The sequence below is a fragment of the Macrotis lagotis genome, chromosome 8 (assembly GCF_037893015.1).
Source record: "Macrotis lagotis isolate mMagLag1 chromosome 8, bilby.v1.9.chrom.fasta, whole genome shotgun sequence".
In the NCBI taxonomy this organism is placed as follows: domain Eukaryota; kingdom Metazoa; phylum Chordata; class Mammalia; order Peramelemorphia; family Peramelidae; genus Macrotis; species Macrotis lagotis.
The window spans coordinates 51499641-51513355 of record NC_133665.1 but is presented as its reverse complement, the minus strand read 5'-3'; the positions used below and the strand labels follow the sequence as shown (position 1 = coordinate 51513355).

The following is a 13715-nucleotide window of genomic DNA, read 5'->3' as shown; positions in this document are numbered from 1 at the left end:
TACTGAAATGTGATCTTGCACCACTTGTCATGAAAGATTAAGAAATCTATCCAAAAGATAGAGATAAAACTGCTTTAGTGGTCTAAGAACTTTCTGGAATTAAACTCCATTAAAAATCTGTGGGCTATAATCAAGATTATATTTGGAGAGGAAAAACCCAAGGATTTATTTAATAGCCAATGTGACAAAAGTGGTTTCAGGATGAAGAATTAAAGATTTATTAAAATCTTGTGAATTCAATGCCAAATCCTATAAAGCTAGTTATCACAGAAAAAGGAATGCATATTGCATTTTGAAAGGTTTTTTTTTTTTTTTTTTAGGTTTTTGCAAGGCAAATGGAGTTAAGTGGCTTGCCCAAGGCCACACAGCTAGGTAATGATTAAGTGTCTGAGACCGGATTTGAACCCAGGTACTTCTGACTCCAGGGCCAGTGCTTTATCCACTGCGCCACCTAGCCGCCCGAAAGTTTTTTTAATGATGTAAAACACTCCCAAGGTTTATTGTATAAGCTAATAAATTTAATATGTCATTGTGAGTGTCAGAGGAAGTATATACTAAAAGCAGAATTCGGGAGGGGGCGAGGGTTGTTTATAACTGTAGGGAATCAGAATAAGCTTCATGGAGACTTCTGAAACATTGTTTGCAGAATTGATGTCTCCCTATATTTTACAAGATTTTAAATGAATTGGATCAACTACTTCTAAGCCCTGTGTGAATTCTTTTACCTTCTGCTTTTGGATATAATTATAAATAGTTAATCTTGAAATCAGTCAGGTCGTGCTCTTTTGGCATCCATTTTGTAAACTGCAGAATTTGAAGGTTTTAACAAAATTTTAATTTATTTTATTAAGCAATGTAACCATTTGCTGGAAAACATGGTTTAGTGGAGAGATGACTTGTTTGGATCTCCTCGTAGATGCTGTGTTACTTTGAAGTCTTCTAAACTTTACAGTTGTTAGTTTTCTTTAAAATGAAGGGGTTGGGGGGGGTAGTACCCGAAAAAGTGTATCTGATCTTTAAGATTCCTTCCAGATGAACTAAAGGTAAATAGTAAATTTAATAGAGCCAGAAGTATCTCAAGAGGTTAATTAATGTGGTTTACTTTAGGATCAGAGAATTCTTGCTTCTTTACCACAATTACCCCATACTAGTTTTAAAGGAAAAACCATATTTTTCCTTTAAGTTGAAGGAAAAATTCCTGAGTTGCTATTGTAGCAAATGTAAAATCCCCAGAAATTTCTTAATGAAAGCTCTTGAATAAAATGTGACAGAACTAGATTTAAATTCCAGAGTATGATCAATCTCACAGAAGCAGAGTGGCCTGATAGAAAGAGTGCTAGATTAAAATTAGGAAACCTGAGTTTGACAACAAGTTTTTCCATCTATCTATGTGATCTTGGGTAAGTCCCATAGTTTCTTTGGGTTTCAGTTTTCTTAGCTATCAAATGAGGGGTTTAGATTATTAAATGCTTTCTATAGTCCTTTTTAGCTTTAGCTCTATGATCCTTTAATTGTAGGAACTACTCTTAGCTTTCAAATGCATTTTAAGATAATTTAGAATTATGTGGTCGGCTCCCTTAGAGACCAGTTAGTGTCCTTCCTCAGGCCATGCACATAGCACCCTCCCATGGCCCCCCTACACACACACACACACACTCCCCCCCGCCCAAGATTTGTCTCTTTGCATTTAGTCATCTTGTTTTTCTAAAGCAGGTTCTTTGCCAAGTTTGACTTGATGATTTGCATTTTTGTTCAGCAATTTATTTCCTTTTATTCTCTCCCTTGTGTTTCATACATTAGGTTCTCCACTGTCATGTTTTTTAGTACAAGGCCTTTTATCACCAAAAAGAATAGTGGCCTATTGCAGTAGTGTTATATTTAAATAGGCATAGATCCCCTGTGGGCAACATAGTGACTTAGAAAAATCAGAAATGAACTTTCCTTTATTGTTTACATTTTTAGTTATTTTGTTAACTTTCTCAGTTACATTGTAAGTTGTTTGGCTGGCAAGGTGGCCTAGAGTTTGACACCTCTGGTTTAGTGGAAACAACATTGGTCTTGGAATCAGGGGACCTGAGTTCAATTCTGCATTGTCCCTTAAGTAGTTATATGAGTAGTCAGGCACCTTAAATTTCCAGAACCTTGGTTTCTTTATTTGTAAAATGAAGTATAGGCATGCAATGGGAATATTGTGGGTTTTGTTTTTGACCACTGAAATAAAGTATATCTCAGTAAAGTGAGTCACAAGAATTTTTTCATTTCCCAATGGATATAAAATGCATGTAAAAGTTATACTGAAGTCTCTTAATTATTCAGTAGTATTATATGTTTAAAAAAACCCAAATCAGTGTACATACCTTAATTAAAAAATACTCTATTGCTAAAATCTGCTAACTATCACCTGAGCCTTCAGAGAATCATAATCCTTTTTGCTGGTGGAATGTTTTGCCTTAATGTTGATGGCTGCTGACTGATGGGGGTGGTAATTCCTGAGAATTTGGATGTCTGTGGCAATTTATTAAAATAAGAGAACCAATGAAATTTTCTGCATTGATAGACCCTTCCTTCACTTGAACTTTAGAAGCCACATTAGGTTATTAATTGGTTTAATCTCAATATGGTTGAGTCTCAGAGAATAGAGAAGTCCAAGGAGAGGGAAAGAAATGGGAATGGCTGGTTGGTGGAACAGTCAGAGGAAACCTATTTGTATGAACGGGCAGCTCGGTGGCACAATGGATAGCACACTGACCCTGAAGTCAAGAGTTCAAATTTGACCTCAGACACTTGACACTTAATAGCTTTGTGACCTTGGGCAAATCACTTAACCTTGATTGCCTCACATCCAGGATCATCTCCAGTTATCCTGATTCATATCTGACCACTGGACCCAAATGGCTCTGGAGGAGAAAGTGAGACTGGTGACATTGCATAGCAACCCCTCACTGAAATCCAATTCATTTGCATATCATGACATCATTTCCCTGATGTCATGGTCTTCTTCAAGAATGAAGGATAAGCAACAACAATTTATATGGATGTAGTTCTGGGTATCCTAAAAACAATTGCAATAGTAACATCAAATATCATTGATGAAAAATCAAGTAACATATACAATAATAATGATGAAAAAGTTTGAAATATTATGAGAATTTCCAAAATGAGATAGAGATAAGATGTGAACTCATGCTGTTGGAAAAAAATGGTACCAATACAAATACATGATGCAGGGTTACCACAAACCTTCACCTTTTGAAAAATGCAATATGTACACAGCACTATAAAACAAGTTTTCCCTTTACACACACACACACACACACACACGTATATATACGCACATATATATTTTTTAGTTTTTGCAAGGCAATGGGGTTAAGTGACTTGCCCAAGGCCACACAGCTAGGTAATTATTAAGTGTCTGAGGTCGGATTTGAACTCAGGTACAGGTTCTGACTCCAAGGCCAGTGCTCTGTCCACTGCGCCACCTAGCCGCCCCCTTCCCTTTATATTGACACAAGATTTATCTATCTTGAAAAAATACTTTGTAGATCTTAAAGAGTTATTTTTGATAATAACAGTGACTAAATAAAAACTATTAATTTTACAGAGTTGGATGGGAGTTCAGAGACCATCTAGCCCAACCTGAACTTTGATCAAATTTCCTCTTCCACATTCCTGGCCAAGTAGTCATCCAGCCTTTCCTTGAAGAGCTGTAGTGAAGAGGAACTCATGACTTTTTATGTTAGCCTATTTTACTTTTGGATAGTGCTAATTGTTAGTTATTATTTAAATAAAGCTTAAATTTTTCTTCTTTTACATTTCTTCTTGTTCTGTGCCCTGTATGAAAGCAGTTTAGCTAGTTGCAGGACAATATAAGTCTTTTTTTTTTTTTTCCAGGACACACACATCTCTAGTTCTCTTAGTTCATGATTTGATCTCAAGTCCCTTTTATTCTTCTGGTTGCTTTTGGAGGATTTCCAGATAATCAGTGTTCTTTGTAAGATAGGATACCCAGAATAGAACATGATTTTTTAGACATGGTCTAACCAGGTAGAGTTGTCACTATTTTTCTCAGTGCAGCTTGAGATTACTAGACTTTTTGGCAATTAAATCACACTCACAGGGTTGACATGTTGAGCCCTTCATCCACTAACATCTTCTACTCCCAGTTTTCTTTAGAATGTACTCTAGTTAATCTTTTCTTATCTTATACTTGTGAAGTTAATTTTTTGAACTTCCTTTACATTTATTCCTTTTCAAGATTTAATTATTGAAAACCTCAAATCATTATAAGAATTCTTAAATAATCCAGTTTTAAAAAGTTGCAGGCTTTTTATTTTTATTTGTTTATTTTTGAAACCAGCTTAATTTATTATCTTTGTCAAAGTGAATGATATTGAGGAATATAATAGATGTTATGATATTTTTAACTTTCACATTAAAATTTTTGAAGTTTGTGTTTGTACATTTTATGTTCAAATGCAGAGTGTATGGACACAATTCATTTCCTCAATCAAGTTTGATCTTGTTTGCTTTTATGTTAAGTAATTGCTGCCCTGCATTTACTATGCCTGTTGGTCTCACATTTGTTACTTTATTGGAACTATATTTTCATTGGAGAATATGGGAAAAAATAGATGTATTTAAAATAGATTTATTTTTGTAGGAGTTGTACTTGAAAATATCCAGTAACATTCATTGCTTTATGACTCCTCTCTCCCCTCTTGTCCTTCACCCCTAGTAGCATATTTCATGATTTGAAAAATGTTGATTCAAGTCTAGCTCTTAACCTTTCAGTTATAGTTAGTAGATGATTAGGAGGCAGAGTAGTACAGTGACATTATGCCTTTTAAATTTCATCTTAGGAAATTTGGCCCAGTGTTCTAGCCTGTTGAGATTTTTTTTAGACTGTCATCTTAATGTTAGGTATCCCTTATTGTGTCATCTGCAAATTTGATGATTGGGAACATGCCAATTATTCCTTTTAATAAGTCATTGATTAAAAATGTTTAAAAGCAAAGGGATTAGTAATAATAATGTTTGTCCTTCATTTTCAAAGAAGACCATGACATCAAGGAGGTGAGATACCTTGTCAACCATGTGAATTGAATTTGGGTGAGGGATATTCTGTGCTTAGTCACCAGTCTCACTTTCTCCTCCAGAGCCATCTGGGTCCAGTGGCCAGATATGAATCAGGATGACTGGAAATGGCCCTGGATGCAGGGCAACCAGAGTTAAGTAACTTGCCCAAGGTCATACAGCTAATTAAGTGGCAAGTGTTTGAGGCTGGATTCGAACTCCTATCCTTCTGACTCCAAGGCCAGTGCCCTATCTACGTGTTAGTAACTAACTGTTCAAAGGGATTAGTACTGATCCCTGAAGCACTGACTTTCTAAGTTTACATCAAGCCTTTAGTGACTACCAGTTGAGTGTTCCAAATTTACCCATTCTTTATCTAGCCTATGTGTCTTTTATATACAAAAGAATACTATTGAGAGATTGACATATAGGTATCATTTTCTTATCTACCTTGTGCAGTGTTCTTTAATTTTCTTCTTTATCCCAAATAAGTTGTTCTTTTGGCAAGGTTAAGTGACTTGCCCAAGGTCACACAGCTAGGTAATTATTAAGTGTCCCAGGCTGGATTTGAACTCAGGTCCTCCTGATTCCAGGGCCCGTGCTCTATCCACTGTGCCACCTAGCTTCCCCCTTCCCCCCCCCTCAATAAATTTTAAGGCATATATTTTTTTTAATCCTTAGCAGCTTCAATTCCTTTTGACTTTTCATTGCTCCTGACATTATCCTTACTAGATTGTGTCATGTTTTTGTCTTCATTCTTTTTTTACTTATCCTTCTTTCTCTGGTCTACATGTATCTTTTGCAAATTTCGATTAGATCTCTGTCCTTCTACATTTGTATTTTAGATAGCTTCCTCTTTTCTTTGTCACAGTTATTTCTGTTTGTGTCTCTAGAACTCAATTTCAGAGCAGAATTTTTTAGTGCTTCTCCTCTTTGTTGGGGTGACTTCTGTTATACAATTTTAATTCACTGCTTCCTAACTATCCTATCTCTGAAATCTTTAAATTCCCTTCTCAAATCCAGTGTATGTGTTAGATTATGCCTGACTTGGCTCTAACATAAATTCTAGAGTTGTCACTTCCCTTGAAGTTTCCATCTTTTTCATTTCAGCAGTGTTGTTGGTGAAAGTTAGTTCCAGAACTGAAGTTTTCCTTGGTTCCTCCAGTGTTTTAAGGATGGAAGCCAAGAAGATAAGTCAAGAAATTGTTAGAACTGCTCTATTTTTGACTCAAGAGTCCAGCAGATAGTTGTTTTATTGAAGTTTCTTGTCACTGCTATAGCATGTTTCTGTGCTTATGGAATATTTCCTAATTTCTTAACATTCTGTTTCTTTGCAGATAGTTTGTTCCATATTCCATTTTTGTTTCTCCCTCTATGGATCTTTATTCTTTCTTTGACTTCTGGATTTCTTCACATGAATATACTTCCCTCATTTTTCTTATCTTTATTTTTAGATAAGATAATTCCATCTAGAGCCATATTCTTGTCATGGATCCTTTTCACCCAAGTTTCAGTGATGTCTATGAATTCAGATTTGCTTCCTTGCCTTAGGTCTATATGGTGTATTTAATTTGTTGACAATACATTATGCATATGGTATAAAAATTTGGCTGAATTTTACTCTTATGTTGTAGATTCTCCTTATGATTTTGAGTTTTTATATGTCTGGTTAATTTTCTACCCCCATTTTCAATTGTAGTAGCCACTCATGGGCCGAATCTCAATATTTACTGGAACAAAAATTGCTTTTTTTTTGGTCCATCCAGTTTGCCCCTCAGGTAGCTTGGCATCCTTCTGAACATTGTATTGATGTAGGACTTAGAGAAGGCACTGTATTAACTTTAGCCTGATTCCATTTCAGAACAGCCTAAGATAACTGGTCTACAATCTCAGCCTCCCCAGTGACATGGGTTATAAGTTTGTGTGTCACCACATCCAGCTTTGTTTAGATTTTCATGACTCTAGACAAGAATGACTTTATCAGCCCTTTTCCCAATGTACTCTCTCCCTAGCTATGAGTCTATAATTCCCATAATTTTGATGTTTTTTTTTTCATTTTTGCAAGGCAAAAAGTGACTTTCCCAAATAAGTGACTTGCTCAAGCTCACACAGCTAAGTAATTATTGTCTGGGTACAGATTTGAACTCAAGTCCTCCTGACTCCAGGGCCAGTGCTCTATCCACTGTGCCACCTAGCTGCATAATTCCCATATTTTAAACCATGTTCAGAAGCTAAAAAATTTTTTCCAAACATCATTCTTTTAGATATCTGTTCATTTCCCAAATTTGCCTTTTCCTTTGAAGATCTTTTCTTTGATCAGCAGCAGTGATACTAAGGTATATTCAAGTGTCTTCTTGCCCAAGACTTTTTTTTTGTTTCATTCAATTAGTATTTATTTTTTAAAATGTTATTTTTGTGGATGTCTTTTGTTTTTACATTATATTTTGTTTTTAAAAGTTTTTATTGATATTTTCTTTCTTAACATCACCAAAGTTATCCTTCCTACCCCTCCCAGAGAGCCCCTCCCATGTGATATATATTATTTTTTAGAGAGGGGGAAAAAGTCAGCACAACTGGTGTATTGAAAAAGTATGAAACATATGCAGTATGTAAACCTGAGAACCTCTTGCCTCTATGAAGGGGGAATTTTGGTGGGGGGTGTCTTCTCACTTCTTCTTTTGGGTCCAGCTTGATCTTTATAATTTTGTTTCCTTTACTTTTCTTTTTTGTTGTGTCATTCTTTTCATTTAAATTGTTATATCACTGTGTATTTTACTTTCTTGGTTCTGCTTACTTCTCAGTACACTGCTTCTAAACCTTTCTGTTTCTTTGTATTTATCAATATACATTATTTCTTACAGCATAGTAATATCTTGTTCTATTTCAAATTGTTTCACAATTTGTTTAGCCATTCCCCACTTGATGGATATTTATTTTGTTCTTAATTCTGAGCTATCACAAAAAAAGTGATTCTCATTGATACCTTTCTTTGTGTATAAGCCCAGTAATGGAGTCTCTGGTTCAAAGGGTATGAATATTTTAGTTAATTTATTTGTATAATTCCAAATTGCTTTTCAAAATAATCCCAATATTTTTAAATACCTTGCTTTCTAGATTCCTTCTTCTAACATCCTCTATGCCTATATGAATCAACAGTTGATTAGTAGTCAATAAATTTGACAAATTTTGGAATGTTTTCTGTCATGTCTTGGATGTATGCTTGGGGAAACCAGTATGACTTATTTCCAGGTTTATAGATAATTGACTCAGTATCTCTCAGCCAAAGTCAGCAATCATTGCTATTCTGTTATTAGAAGATCTCATTGGTGATAAGGATCCATATACTCAAGTTTGCTTCCTTCTCAAAGGATCAAGTTCCTTCCTCTTTTGAAAGATTCTCTTATGTGTAACTAACCATTAGTGTTCATTGGTCTTTCCCTTTCTCTTCTGTGGCACATTTTTCTTTATCTGTGTCACATCCTTTCTTCCAACTTGCTTTTGCAGATATCCTCTGATACTTTTCTTTAATTTCAGACTAATACTAATTTCTAAAGAAAATTTTAATTTTAAAGACATCTTTATTTTCCAATTTCCTCTTCCTTTTCCCCCTACCCACCAAGCCATTCCTTATTGCAAAGAAATACAAAAAAAAAGAAACAAAGTTTGATAAAACTAAGCAGCACATCAGCCGAACCTGACAGTATATGCAGTATTCCACATCTATAATCTCAGATCTCTGCAAAGATAAGAGGGAGTAGTATTTTCTCATTTCCTGTTTGAAATCACTATAATTAGGAATTAGGTATCATTGACCTTTATAATTGCATTGCTGCAGTCACTGAGTGTATTGTTTTTCTAATCTCGCCCACTTTGCATCAGTTTTTGTCTTTTAAAGCTTATGATTTCTTTTAAACTTTTTTTTGTACTTAATACATATTTTTTCCAATTAACATATAAATACAAATTTTAACATTTGTTTCATCAAGTTTTCAATTCCAAATTATCTCCTTCCTCCCCTTTCTCCTCCCTCATTGAGAAGGCAAGCCATTTGATATAGGTTATACTTGTGCAGTCATGCAAAATATATTTCCATATTAGTCATGTTGGGAAAGTAAAAACAGACCAGAAAAACTTCTATGAAAAATAAAAGTGAAGAAAGTATTTTTCAATTTTTATTCAAGCTCCATTCAATTCTTTTTCTGGAGATGGATAGCATTTTTCTTCTTTAGTCCTTCAGAATTGTCTTGAATCATTAAAATACTGAGAATAGATAAATAATTCACAATATATCATAGTACAGTATTACTGTTCTGATACAGTGTATAATGTTCTTCTGGTTCTGCTCATTGTAATTTGCATTAATTCATGTGGCATGTTTTTCTGAGAGCATCCTGTTCCTCATTTCTTACAGTATTCTATTACAGTGATCTACCACAACTTGTTCTTCCATGTCCCAGTTTGTGTACATCTCCTTAATTTCTAGTTCTTTGTCACCACAAAAAAGAGCTGCTATAAATATTTTGTATATATAGGTCCTTTTTCTTTTTGTTTTTGATCTCTTTGGGAATATACACGTAGTAGTGCTATTTCTGGGTAAAAAAGGATATTCCTAGTTTGATAGTCTTTTGAGCACAGTTCCACGTTGCTTTCCAGAATGGTTGAATCAGTTCACAATTCCACCAACAGTGCATTAATGTCTCAGTTTTCCTACATCCTCTCCAAATCTGTCATTTCTTTTTTCTGTCATTAACTGATCTGATAGATGTGGGGTAGTACCTTAGTACTGTTTTAATTTGCATCTCTCTAATCAATAGTGATTTAGAGTATTTTTTTATTTAACTGTAGATAGTTTAATTATTTTGTCTGAAAATTGTGCATTCCTACCATTTGAGCATTTATCAATTGGGGAATGGATCTTATTTTTTTAAATTTGACTCAGTTCTCTATGAGGCCTTTATCAGAAATACTTTTTTTTTTTTTAACAATTAATGATTATTGTGTATTTCCCTCCATCCTATCCTCCCTGTTTATCCAACTCTATTGTTCTTTCACCCTGAAAATCCTCAAATGTGTTTTGCTTCAGTGCCCCCCCCATCTTCTCCTACTTTCCTGTAGGTTAAGATAGATTTCTGTACCCAATTGTGTGTGTTTGTTATTACCTCTTTAAGTCAGTTCTGAATGGAATAAGGTTCATGTGTCCTTCCTTCCTACTACCTCCCTCCCTTCCCCCAGTCCTTCCTCCAAACTTTTACAGAAATTATTTTTGACTCTGAGACCAATTCACCTTTTTCATTGAGGCTTTGTAACAATGTTGACTTTGTTATCATATTCTTGAGTTTATTTTCATTTTCCATGTCACCATAGTAACTTTCTGTGGCCAGGATCTTTTTTTTATTGTTTACTCATTTTTCCAGCGTATTTCTTGATTTTTATCTTTGTATTAAAGTTGAGCTTTGCTCCCAAGGTGGAGGGGAGGTGGAGGGAGCTACTGTCCTCAGCTTTGAGTTTTTGATAAAGCTGTTTTCTGATCTAATTCTGGGGGTCTGTAAGTTTTCAGTTCTTCCAAAATGGATATGATCTAAGGAGAGGTGTGTTTACTTCTTTTCTAGTCTGTGCTCTGGTTTTATGTAACCACAAGCACCTTTCTATGACCAGGGTCCCTATTCTCCTGTAGCCACAAGCTCTGGTGTGTTCTGGGATTATGACCTAGAGCTGCTACCTAGATCCATGTATGGACAGTACAACAGAGTCCTCCATCCAGTACCAGTAAAGGGACTCCTGTAATCTTCTGATTCCCTTTCTGTCCCTGGTCTGAGAGCTCCAGAAGCTGCTGCTGTCATTGATTCAGTTGCCCTTAAAGTCTGCTGTTGGCTTCTTGGTGAGTTGCTGCTCTAGATCGTGCTTGACTTTCACCCAGTTTGAGAGACCTTTCCTGCTGATCTTCTAAATTGTTTTGGGCTGGAAAATTGTTTAATTGTTCAGCTGTTCCAGAATTTTCATTTTGAGGTGTTATTTACATTTTTAATTGTATTTTTAAAAATTATTTTCCTCAGTTAGATATTGGGCAAATTTTTACATTCATTTTTATAATATTTTGAGTTCCAAATTTTTCTCCCTTTCTTCTCTCCCCTATTCTGAAAATGGTAGGCATGATATCATGTAAAGCATATTTCTTTTTTTGTTTCTTTTTTTCCTTTTAAAGATTTCATTTATTTGGAGTTTTACAATTTTCCCCCAATCTTGCTTCCCTCCCCCACCCCCCACAGAAGGCAATTTGCCAGTCTTATGTAAAGCATATTTACATTTCTCCAGTTTCAATTGAGATGTTTAAAAAATTTTAAGTTGTTTGGAGGGGAATTTGAGAGCACTCGGATGAATGCCTGCTTTTCTTAGCCATCTTGGCTCCCCCTCCATCTCCCATGAATCTTTAAATTTACTTCTTATTAAGAAGCAAAAGTTTATTGTAATCATGTGCTTTAATTTGTTTAGTGATTCCCCTATAAAGGGGTCATCTACTTTGTTCCCAATTCTTTACTGCCATAAGAATTAAGTATATTTATTATCTATATTAAGTATAATTTAAGTTATATATTAACTTTATATAAGTTAATATTTATTATGTTAATTATATTTTAGTGTATATGAGACTTTATGTTTTTAACCTCCTGGGGTATAATCTTTGGGTCAAATAGTGTAGACATTTTTGTCAGTTTCCTTGAATAATTAATTCCTAATTGTTTTCCAGAGTGTTTGACCAATTCACAGCTCCATCAGTAGTGTATTAATGTACCAGCTTTGTTTTTTACAGCCCCCTTCAATATAGCTAGCATTTATTTAGCATTTCATGTTTACAAAGCACTTTACATGTTATCTCATTTGATCCTCATAACAACTATGGGAGGTAATATTATTTTCATCCCCTTTTTACAGAAGGGGGAAATGGGGTATAGAGCAATTAAATGACTTGCTTCTTGTCTGAGGCAGAATAATACTGATTTGAAGCCCTTTCATGTGGTTGTTAATAGTTTGCAATTTTCTTTTGAAATTCATCAGTCAATAACAATTATTAAACAATTACTATGTTCAAAAATTAGAGATAAAACAATTATTAAAAAAAAAAACAGTTCCAACTCTTAAGGAGCTCACATTCAATGACCAGGGAAGGAAATATGAAAGAGGAGATATCATGTATACATATATAGCTATCCATAAAATAAATACTGTATAAATGCAAAATAACTTATCAAGTTAGGGATGGTAAGCTAAATTAGCATTTGAGAGATCAGTAAAGGCTTTGTTTAGAAGGTGATGCTTGAGTTGCATCTTGAAGGAAAAGAGGAGGGAGTATGTTTCAGACATTGAGGACAGCCAGTAATGGGTATGAAGTTTGGAGATGGAGTGCCATGTGGGAGGAACTCAGGAAAGGCTAATTTAGCTAGAACATAGGATATAGGAAAGGGAGTAATGTGTAATGAAGCTGGTAAGATAGGATGGGGCCAGGTTGTGAAGAGCTTTAAAAACCAAACAGGTTTTTTGTCCTAGAGGTAATAAGGAATGTTTGGATTATTTTGAGTTATCAAGGAAAATCACTTTGAGATCTTTGTAGAGCATGAACTGGAATAAGGAAAGTCTTGAGTCAGGGAGATCAATTAGGATGCAATATTCCAGTTGAGACAATAGACTAGTTGAGAGTTAGTGGTGCCCTGGACTAAGATGGTAGCTTTGTGAATAGAGCAAAGGAGTTAGGTATATAACAGGAAATGTTCTAGAGGGAGAAATGGCAAGTTTCTTTAACTCTTTGTCTGCTAGGGAATGACGCTTTTCTTTTGTTTGTAATTTCTTGTACATGCAAGACCTATTTCAGAGGTGTTGAACCAACTTGATTATAGTGAATGACCTTTTTGGATAAATTGCTGTAGTCCTATTGACCAGAATTTTACTTAAAATTTTTTGAATGATATTGCAATCCATCTTTCTCCCCTTTTTTCCCCCTTTATCCTTCCCTTGTTTAGGCAGTAGAACTATATTTGACTAGAGGGAGAGAGTTTGGTAGAATGTTTCTGTTCTCAAACTTTTTTTAAAAAATTATTTATTTAAAAAATTTTTTTGTTTGTTTTTGCAAGGCAGTGGGGTTAAGTAACTTGCCCAAGGTCACACAGTTAGGCGGTTATTAAGTATCCAAGGTCAAATTTTTACTCAGGTCCTCCTGACTCCAGGGCCAGTACTCTGTCCATTGTGCCATCTAGCTGTCCCCTCATCCTCAAAATTTGAGAATAAGTCGGGTAGTATAGGTCCTAATTATTTTCTTTTAAAGTTTATAGTTTTCATCTCAAAATTCATTTGTTCTAGAGTTCTGTCTGCCTCCTTGATCATTCTTTTATATCTAATACAGGTTCATTTCCTCTTATTGGATTATTTGAGTTTTGTTGCATATTCTGTTAATTTGTTTATTTTCTATTTTTGTAGTAAAACCTCTGTTTCTTTTAAATTCTCTGGCTCCATACAATTGGGTATGCTATGAATGAATAAAAACATTAATTGCTTATTATATACCACTATTGTGCTTCATGCAAAGGATGCGAGTACAATAATAGATAGTTGCCCTTAATGAACCTATTGCATTCTGATAGGGAAATATG

The 13715-nt window shown here is 34.8% G+C and overlaps 1 protein-coding gene across 4 annotated transcripts in view; it reads left to right on the top strand.

The window, feature by feature from the left end:
* The window catches only part of PDPK1 (3-phosphoinositide dependent protein kinase 1), a 99403-nt gene that overhangs the window by 16601 nt on the left and 69087 nt on the right, over positions 1-13715 (top strand). Inside the window, exon 1 of one of the 4 annotated variants that reach the window (XM_074196956.1) lies at positions 323-409. The exons of 2 other annotated variants lie outside the window; for them this stretch is intronic. The gene's annotated coding sequence lies outside the window, so the exon portion shown is untranslated. One more of the 4 variants, XM_074196957.1, reaches the window with a different exon arrangement.